Below are 10,009 nucleotides of genomic sequence, written 5' to 3'. Positions count from 1 at the left end.
TCAATTTCAGGCCACTGTTGCTAACATTTCATTTTAAAGCATACAGATGTCAGGAAAATCGGGAGATTTCATTACACTGTATGATGCAGCAGGCCTCAGCACAAATGTACTTACTGCCGTGTCTTTGTTTCCCGACTCGGACGCAGAAGCAGCGCAGTCTCAACAAAAAGAAACCCAAACTTTGATCGTTCTCTCAAACGTTCTGCGGTAGAATCCACATTTCTGGTCATCCAGAGCTCCGACTGTTCGTTCAGCTGCACATGGCTCCCAACATGGGGAATAAATAAATGACGCAGCTTTTCAAGGAGAAAAAACTTGCAGGACTTCCTCATTAGTTCAGCCGAAAAGCCCTGCCCACCCTTTCAAATTTGCACACGTCTCAAGCCCGTTTCATAAGTTTCCCTTAAAATTCATAATTACAGCTGTCCAACACACTCAATCAAACACGGTCTAGTATAAACTTCATCTTTATTAACTGAACAATCTGTAACAGCGTTTGACAATATTTCAAAATAATCACTGAAATATACTTTACATTTAAAGCATTCGGTCCCTACATCTGTCTGCTTTTACATCTGTTTCGCGTGTTTTGCTGTGGTTCCCCGTTATGTAGCAGGCGGGGGGGGGGGGGGGGGGGGGGGGCGTGACTGTCGGCATTTCCCTACACACTTGTTAAATAGCGGAGTGGTAGACATCTGTTGTCAGAGTATTGTCTGAGCCAGTGGTAATGAGTCAGTCGTGTTTCGTGTGAAAATCCTCCAGTAATCAAAGTCTTGTTGGGATTATTTTCACTTCCACGCTCGCCAGTCTTCCTTACCGTGCTTCCTTCGTTTGTCACCTTTGGATGTCAGTCATCCTGCCCGCCTACACTATCATCGACCCACGCCAACCCCGCCACGAGGTCCACGCACCCCGTCCGAGTCCTCAGTAAATGTGTGACAAGTAAGCGCTCCAATTTTTAGACTGAAAAAAGAAGACTGACCACCTTCTTGGATTTATGTGTTTTGAATTTAAGTGTTAATTTGACTCAGTTGTTTAAGTTCGTGCCAAAGTAAAACATCTGTGTGCAACTAATGTCCACCATTGAAGTCTCTCACCTTTCCCCGTTTACTAACGCTCGAGTGTCTCCGTGTGCGCGCTCCCTCGCCCCCTTATTGTTTTTGTGTTTTTCACTCTAAATAAATCAGTTTCACTACCAAGCGTGTCTGAGTGATCTGCTACCGGGGTCCACCTGTGTTATCTTTAACAACCGTTTGATGCATGGTTACAGGACACATTATTCAAAAATACTTTGTACTCCTCATCCAGCACGTGAACGGACAGGAAGTTCATACACTCTGGGTGAAATGAAATAAATGTAGCTGCAGACAGAGCATAGACATAACGTTAAAGTGTCGAAACTTGTTAGTTGTTTGAGGAGTCACATGAGTATATATGTCACCAGTTTAATGTTTAATCAGAATCAGAAATAATAATGATACGTTACTGCTTTGAATGGTTTCTGTTTTGAGATGTTCGACCGCAATTTAGCAGAACAAACAACAAACACATAAAACAATATTAAAAGCTCATATTTCACATTTCCTCTTTTACCACAGTGGGAAGGGCCTTGAACTTTGTGTGTGTGGGCGGGTGTGTGGGTTGTGGGGAAGGGGAACTATGTGTTCTAACCAATGACCATAATTTAACTGTACAAAGTGTGTCACTCTTGTCAGACACAAACAGAGTTCAGCGAATTTATCCAAATTCAGTTCATTCAGGTTTTAAAAGACTTGGGTTTACTGTATATTGCCCCTAATATCATTGGCGACTTTTGATATGGGCGACATGGGCCGTTGCCCAGGGCTGCAACATGGTGCATCATGCATAAAAAAAAAAATGTTGCTCGCACCCATACTGCCCCTCATGCCAGTGCATTCTTGCGATCGCAAAGGCACCGAACGGTTTTCTATTGCCCATTTGCGTGGAGGGTGCCCTCCATTCATGAGGTGCGCCTGCTGCTTGCTGCACAGGGAGGAGAGGGGCGGGACGGCGGGGATGCTCTGGCTGGCTGCGGCATCTAATAACCAACTCGCAAAATAAAACAAAATAAAAGCAAACCAACAAACTAGGGCTATCAAAGTTAACGCCGTCATCACGATTAAGGCAATTAAAATTTTTAATTTCACCCATATTCTCTGGGTGAAATTCCCCAGAGCGGCATCGAAGTGGGACGTTTGAAACACTGCAAATTACTAAGAAGGCACCCAGGTCTGCAACACCTGAGACACGGGCGTGGTTCAGAGTGTAAAATAAATAATTTATTAACAGAAATGTAAAATAGACATCAGAAGATCCAATAATTTATTTGCGGGTGTCTGTTAGCTAATTCAGAGCTGTGGCTTACCAGTGGGCGATGCATATACAATCACAAACCACGGATGATCTTACCATCATAGGGCAAGCAGTCACCTCCACTTTAGGCCTTTAGATCCTGAGTAAAAACATAACTTATTAATAGACTCAAAATCTGAAATCAAATACATCCTCTGTGATTAACCTTACTGCACAAACATACTGGTGACCTGCAGCTAATAAAAGGGCGTCATTCCAGTGATTTAGCAAAATTAAGCATTTATAAATCAATGTTTCAGAAACCAAACACTCAAACTAGCAAATAAATTTAATCTTCAGTTTAGAGCAGATAACCCATTGATTAGTACTGTGAAGATGTTACAGACACAAACTTCACTAATTAAATAACTTACATTAAAACACATTAACAGCTTCCATAGATCCCACATGTGGTTTAAACACTGTTATAAAAAGGAGACTTCAAAACCCAAGTAAAACACACAGATCAAATGTTTTGGGTCACCACAAAAATCTAACACAAAAAGCTGACTCTAAAGCAAATTACTGCCCAGTTACTGAAAGGACAGGAGGAAACCCAAACAAAATGGAAAAAAGGCAGCAAAGGCCAATAGAAGACTTCTGCAGCACCAACCCTTGAACACAACTCTTAACTGCTGAGTGCAATAACTGAATGTAGGGCACAAAATAAAAACATACTTGTAATCCACGGGGGGAAGACTTCAGAGGAAATAATCCCCAGGTGATCTCTACAAAAGCAATCAACCAAAAATAAGTATAAATAAAATAAAGCAAAATAACACCCACTATTGATAGGACCATGTAACATGACTGGCCACTAACCAGTCATTAGCAATTAGCAAATATAATATTCATTCTGCTTTGCATATTTCACCCAGCCCAAAAGTCACATTTACACAGCATACAACAAAGTCAAGTACACTTATTAGCAAAGGCAGGATTGTATTACTGCAGCTTATAATGGGCCAAAGTGTTGGTGTCATCTGCAAGCAAAGAAGTACAAATGTGACTTAATGGCGCTCAAAAATTTAGGCAATACATTTCCTCATGGGGGTCACTGACACAGAGACACAGTCTCTGAGAAATGTCTGAGAGGTCATTCATCAGGGAAACATGTGTGAGTCATCATATTTCAAAACCATGTTTTAAATCAAAGTTGGGGAATGGTACTGTGATGAGGCCCACACAGGGACAATTGTAAGATTGTTCAGGGGTATGAAGGTCATTCATCTGGTCCTCCAAGTTTGTTCTCTTCTTCATAACATGGTAGTTAAAAATAAATAAAGAATGTTCTTGTGCCAGTGTGATAGCTTTTGATAGGTATTGACTGATGGCTCATTTTCAAAAATGCACCCCTGCACCAAATTTATGGAAAATTGATGTTTAATTGATATTGGGCATTTTATTCTACATCTTAGTGTTCTGTCACATTTTTGGGGCTGTCCAAAGGATCCAAGGGAGTGGCTGCTTTTTGTCTTTTTTATTCATTTTAGTTTCTTTTGCAAGGACAGGAGGGACAGGCTTTTAGACTTGAGTGAAGAAGCAGCCAATGTTTGACTGCCATCATGGAAGGAGATGAGCAACAAGCAATGATCCAATGTATACAGGAGTTGGAGAATGAACTTGGAGACTTGAAAACAGCATCTGTGGGTACTAGGTTTGTCAGCTGTCCCGTTTTAGCTGTGACATCCAGTATAATGAGCAAAATTGGTTCATCCCTTATTCTACTTTAAATGTCACGTATATTGACTGTTGCCTGCAATATCACATACAGTTCATATTTACACTATGTCCAGCTGGTTGTGCATTGTGCATCTGGCACACCACAGCATCCCTTATTTGATAGTTAAAAAGTTGGCAAACCTAGTGGGTTAAGAGGCCCTCAACTTCAACAGGAGCTACAGGAAGTGAGTCAGAGACTGAGATACAACCCTGTATGACAACGTGGTCACTGACTCTAGATGACTGGATTGAGCAGATAAGAGACCAAACAGAAGAGGAGCAAGCTCAAATTGTCTGTAACTTTTTAGAGGGTACTGCCATGGATTGAGATTGAGATCATTTGGCAAAAAACTCTTTTTTTTGACAGTTTTTTGCCAAATGATCAAACAGAAAATGATGAGAACATTTTTGGTGCTCTGAAAGAAACTTAAGGTTGTTTCGATTCTCACATTTCTTTGCGACACAGATTTTTCAACCGTAAACAATTAGTAAGCGAATCTTTAATTGAATTTTCTCTTTCTTTGATGGCCTTAATAGATCAAATTATTAAAATGGATGAGGAGGCAGAAAGAGAAGCATCGAACGATCTACGTGATCAATATTGTGACATGTCAGAGATAAGACATTGAAGATCAGGCTGGGAGACGATCAGTGCCATTCCACAGTGGACGATTCGTGAGATGAGAGCTGAAGCGATCAGTATAAGAATCAGGATCTTAGGCCCAGATATAATCAGTCTATTTCAGTTTCTGCAGATATACAAGCTTCTTGTGAAAGTTTAGATTCTAGATATGTTTTAAACATTCAGAGCTCATACAATGAAAAGGTTCAAGTTAAGCCTGATCATGCAAACACACAGCTGCCCCTCCAAACTCAACCCCTCCCCTCCCCCGTATATGTGCACATTGTAAATGTATATTCAGAGCAGCACAATGTCATACCTTTTTACTTACTATCTCTATATTTAGAACTTTTTAAATTTATACCTTGTAGTCCAATGGCAATTAAATGCACTGAAATTATGTTCTGATGACAACTAACTGGTGTATGTTCTGAATTACAATAAAGTGTCTATTCTATTCTATTTTCTTCTATTCTAATCTAAAAAGCTGTTTGAGCCAAAACACTGTAAAAAAAAAATGTCAGTCAGATCATTGAAGTCCTACATACATTTAGTAAAATCAGTAAGGCACACTTTAAACTGTTTAACGAACAATCACATTTTATATTTCTAACTAAGTTGGGAAGTTTTTTTTGTAGACAAATGTTTGGTTTTAGAAATGATTTAAAAAGAATTCATATCTATAAAAGATGAAGAGACTTATTAAAGAAAATTGCCACTGCACGTAGCGTCTCAGCTCTGAGTCATAATGCAATGAATGATCTGTTGTCAAAAAACAGACGGACACTGAAAAAGACACATTCATAACTGTATAACTCTGTCAAATAGGTACAAATACACATAACCGGTGTTTGCTTTGAAGAATGGGCACCTGTTTAGTGGTTTGAAAGTCCCCTCACATTATCGAGTTATTCAGTTTCAGTGCAGAATGAAAACAAACCAGCGGAGACTGAATCTGAAGATCATGCTAAACACAGAAAACAACAAATGATCCTAAAAAAAATTTTATTTAATTTATTATGTGCAGTCATAGTGAATTTGAGATTCATCAGTAAAAGAGAGACTACTAAGTAAGTTTACACAAAAACAGTTTAAAGTTTGTTCCAGTTATGTGATCTGTATTTCTTCTTCAGCTCCTGCGAGAAGACAAAAAACATCCAGTGGCTGTTGCTTGTTCTTTCTATAACAATTTGAAAACAGTACCGAATATTAAAATATAATAATACTAATAATGATATACTTATAATAAATTATAGCAGTTATAATAATATTATATATCCCGTCTTCTGTTGCCTCATTTTACATGAACTCCTGTGACTTTTCATCTTGAAAAGGAGACCTAGACATGTCTCTTTATTTTTATACAGCTTTTGTTAGTACAGTTTTACAGTATTATATTAGTATATATATAAATTGTACTTCTCACATTTATCCTTTTTTTTTTAAATTCCCCACCTATTATTTGGCATAAATAACATTTCACTGTATTTTGCTGTGTCATTCTGTGCCAGATCTGTCTGATGCAAGACCTAACTTCCTGTGCATGTGGGTGAGGAGAAGCTTGCATGCATATCATTAAAGGAGGATGGTTATGTTTCAGTTAAGTTTAAAGGTTCGGTCTCTTCATCAAAATACTCTCTTGTTACCATTTTGTCATTTCTCTCTTTTTTACAGACTTATTGTGTCCTGAGTTGTTCTTAATCTTCAATCAGTGATTAATTGCATCAATGGGATTTCACAAACCCCATTGTTTATCTAGCAGTGCTGTCCTGAACTAGTTTCATTCTTGCTAATCTAAATGAGACTGTCACTGCATTAAGTGCTGTCAGGCAACATGCAGTCTTAGTAGGTCTAACTAGATGACAGTGTTTCTTTTAAGTTGCAATCTCTTTGCCTTTTATCCCAGTTTAGTTTTAGCTGGTTCGTTATGTTTAAAAATCAAATGTAGAGTGGATTTCGATAGATATCAATTTTATCAGTTTCCACACTGACACATTCATATTCCAAGCACTCATTTAAAACGGCGGCTCCTCCCTTTCTGTAACCGTTGACACGATGATTTGTGGTATCAGAGTTTCATTCATGGCTTTCTTTCTCATGCATGAGGTTAACTCAGGGTGAAGATATTCAGAGTAAATTAAACTGAACTTGATCACCTTTTCTGAAGCCAAAAACATACTGCAGGCCTTTAAGGTGGCTGTAATTTAAAAAAAATCTCTTGACCCAGCTTATTACTAATAGCTTATTATGATATATTCTTCAACCTTCCTTTTATCTCAAAAATTCTTAAAAGATTAGTTGTAAAACAGCTTATTGATCATCAAATGATCTTCTTATGGCCTCTGACAGTGGACTCCTATCTGTGGTCGTCCTATTATATTATATTGTGTTGTATTGTATGTACACGTTTGTAAAATAGTTTTCAGTGTGGATAAATTGCTTTGTATTGTATTGTATTTTATTTATTCATGTAGCACTAAATCACAACAACAGTTGGCTGAAGGTGTGTTATATTGTAAGGTAAAGATGCTACAATAATACAGTCCATGTTTCTAAAGTAGAATCAGAGTGGCGATCACTTTAAAATCTCGTTGTGCTGGTTTTCATTTTTCCTTGTGTTTATACCTAAATACTAAGAGAAATATGTGTGCCTTCAGCAGGATAAGGACTTGTGTCGCTGTGGGGGACTGTGGTTTCAGGTTTTTATATTGAAATAGTATTATAAACAACACTTTTTCTTATGAGTAATGCAGTACATTACTCAATTACTCCCAGAAGAAAGTAAGTTGTTACTCTGTTCATTACATTACTATTGAATTTCTTTGTAAATTGACCTGAAACACACTATCTCATAATTACATTTCTTTTTTTGAGTAATGACCCCAACGCAGATCACAACAAAGAGGGGAAATACCTCCAACAGAAACATTTGACTATTCAACATGCAATTAATTTGCATGAATGTAATGACTTTAAATTTTAAACAAATATAAGAATGAAGACAGCAGGGTTAACCCAGAACAGTAATGATGTTGGTAATGGTGTTTTTGTTTGTTTGTTTCATCATTTGTGAATCTAGGTATTTACACATTTTGTCTTGGTTTACATAAAAGAAGCTATAGTGTGGCGTATAGTTGTTTGCTTGATTTTTTGTATTTTTTGTTTTGTTTTGTTTTGCTTTGCTTTTGATTGATATGTGTTTGTTTAATTTAAGACTGAAAGAAAATTAAATGAATGAGAGGTAAAACCTGAGGGGGTAGGGCCAAATAAGTGTGTACTTCTGCCTACTCCTTTTCAAACAAAAGAATGGAATGATATTTTTTAATGATGATGAATGTACATATTTGAAATAAAAATGAACCGAACCGAACTGAACTTTGATATACTTGCAGATTTTGGTGATAATGAGCCGATAAGAATTGATTAGAGATTGAATCGATAAGTGATATCGATAATGGAATTGGAATCGCTAAATTCTTATCAATTCTCATCGCTAGCTATAGGGTCCTGGAGGGAGGAACTGGTTTGCTTGTGGCAGATCATAGGAGGGGAGACAGTATTGGGATAAGATTTCTGGGTTTGAAAACCTGTTTGAAGAGAGATCCTTTGGGCCCCTTGGAAAACAGATTGAAGAAAGAACAGAAACACCTTATGTCACAGAAAAAAAAAAACACTCTACACTAGGAAACACACTAGGAGAGGCGTGATTACCACTTGGCTAAGCAGATGATCTAAGTGAGGGTTCCTGGGCTGGTTCTTAAGAATTAGCAGAGATCCTTTCACTGACTGCTGCAGGTGGACTGGAGTTAGATCATACACTGGCCAATATGAACACAGCTGAGAGCAGCAGGCTGTGTAAAAATGTGTTTTCCTTTTGATGTTTGCAGTCAGGTGATTCGTATTTGGGCTCTAAACATTTTTCAGTGCCTTTCAAACTGTGAACAAAGGAACACTTCAAACTGAGCTAACTAATTTAACTAAACTTTAAACTAATTTAAATCATCACAATTTGATATCCAGATATTACAGCTCTTGTCAATATAGGCAAAGTTTGATCATTTACCTGTTGTCTTCATCCTTAAAGGAAAGTTATCCAGATTAATCATATATTTGGGACTAACAGACAATCTTGAACAAATGTCGAGTGTTCAGTATTCGTCAGAGTTGTGAGTGCAGCAGGAAAATTCACAAAAAATACCGCTCAGCAAATTAATAATGAAACTATTAGTTGGCAGTATTGGTTTTGAAAAACACTGGGAGGCTAACTCACTGTCAGGTAAAAAATAACTTTTTCAATTTCTCAGACTAAACGTCCCTCCTGCTGAAGTGGCCTTGAAAACCGCATCTTTGCCAGTTTCATGTTTGAATCTGACTAATGTCTTCTCGTCAGTCTCTCCCAGTAGACAGAAAAGCAGTCGCTTTTGTTCAGATGCTTTGAAAATAGGTCAAATTTGTATCTAATGTCATCAAGTGCAATTATAGGTTGTGTTTGGGACATGCATGCATTTTTCTTTGACACTGTTGGATGAGCAGTGTTAAGTTTATTTACAATCAAACTGTTTTCAGTGGTAAATGAGTGAATTTCCTCTTTTATTTTTTTACTGTACGCATATAAATAAAATGCATTTACATTTATAATATTAAAGCATTAAGCACAAAGTATATATTATTAAAGCAATAATAAATGAATAAATCTACACAGAACAGTCATTCAGTTCAGTTCAATTCAGTCAACTCAAGACATTTCACACTGTATGGTAAAGACCCTAATATACTGCAGACAGAGCCCCTATGAGCAAGCACTTGGTGACAGTGGGAAGGAAAACTCCCCTTTTAACAGGAAGAAAATTTGGACGGAACCAAGCTCAAGGAGGGGCGACCATCTGCCATGACTGGTTGGGGATGGGGGCAAGAAGAGAAAAGGAGAGCATAGAGAGACACATTAAAGAAAAGAAAGAAAAGCGTTAATGAGAAGAAACTGTCAGTGCGTTATGGGAGGTCCCTCAGCAGCCTGAGACTCTTACACCAGGACCAAGGTTCAGGGTCAGCTGATCTAATGAAAATAGCAATGAAAATGTATGCATGCCTCCTAATGATATTACCCAAGGGAAGCATGTATAATGTATATAGAACTTCTTCAATCAGTTTGTAGCCAGAATGGAAGAAGTGCAGCTGAGAAAGGTCTGTTCACATCTGTTGTAACAGATCAACCAGTTAATCCAGTTAATCCAAAGACACAAAAGGCACATATGAATTAGTCAGACATCAGATATTTTGTTTTCTTTATGTTCA

This window comes from Pelmatolapia mariae, linkage group LG3_W, assembly GCF_036321145.2.
Source record: "Pelmatolapia mariae isolate MD_Pm_ZW linkage group LG3_W, Pm_UMD_F_2, whole genome shotgun sequence".
Taxonomy (NCBI): Eukaryota; Metazoa; Chordata; class Actinopteri; order Cichliformes; family Cichlidae; genus Pelmatolapia; species Pelmatolapia mariae.
The sequence above is the reverse complement of the archived record's forward strand: the minus strand, read 5'-3'. Positions refer to the sequence as shown.